Source organism: Alligator sinensis, unplaced genomic scaffold, assembly GCF_000455745.1.
Source record: "Alligator sinensis unplaced genomic scaffold, ASM45574v1 scaffold1076_1, whole genome shotgun sequence".
Classification (NCBI taxonomy): Eukaryota; Metazoa; Chordata; order Crocodylia; family Alligatoridae; genus Alligator; species Alligator sinensis.
The window spans coordinates 346,103-347,184 of record NW_005842909.1 but is presented as its reverse complement, the minus strand read 5'-3'; positions in this window follow the sequence as shown (position 1 = coordinate 347,184).

Here is a 1,082-nt window from a genome sequence, read left to right as displayed (position 1 = left end):
CAGCAGGGCAGACCCTACAATGAGAGGCTACGGGACCTGAACCTGTTCAGCCTTCACAAGAGAAGGCTGAGGGGGGACCTGGTGACTGTCTATAAACTCACTAGGGGGGACCTGAAGGGTTTGGGGGAGACCTTGTTTCCCCTAGCGCCTCCTGGGATAACAAGGAATAATGGCCACAAGTTGTTGAGGGAGTAGGTTTAGATTAGACATCCGTAAGAACTACTTCACAGAAAGGGCGGCTAGGATCTGGAACCAACTTCCAAGGGAAGTGGTGCTGGCTCCTACCCTGGGGGTCTTTAAGAAGTGACTTGATGCCTACCTCACTGGGGTCAATTGAGCCCAGTTTTCCTCCTGCCCAGGCAGGGGGTCGGACTTGAAGATCTACAAGGTCCCTTCCAACCCTACTTTTATGTTTCTATGAAACCCAAATTCTCTCATTGAAATACCCAAAATCTATGTTCTTCCATGATTAAAATGAAACACCACTATATTTAGAGAGATGAGTTGGGCAATGTTTTATTGATAGATTTACAATTTTAAAGCAATTGGGAAATCTACCAGTGCCTCTATCATCATAATAAAATGAATTCTAAATACCGATATACTTCAGTGTTTGTTTTTGGTATTTTTATCATAGAAAAATCAGAGCTGCCCCTGCCCCCTTTGCTCACCAGGATGTAGGGCGCTGAGCAGCACTGATATGCCAGTACCCTGCCCCTGCCCTTGCCCCTCACTTCTAACCCAGAGCCCCCCGCTCCCCCGCAACCCCTGAATGGCCCGCAGCCCCTGCCTGCCCCCACTAGCTACCTCCTGGCCTCAGCTCTGTCCCAGCACTAGGACATGAGTCCAGCTGCAGCTGTTCCATCCACTGCTTTGTGGCTCTGAGCAGTGCCAGCTCTTGCTGTTCTGCTCCCTGTGCCTGTGCTCAGGCCCCAGTGATCCCCATGCCATTCCTGGGAAGCCCACCCCCCCTCCCCTGCAACAGCAGCAGCAGCAGCAGCAGCAGCAGCAGCTGTCCTGGTGCTCATAACCCGCTACTGACTGGCAGAACCACTCCCCCCCACCCCCAGCAGCACAGCACA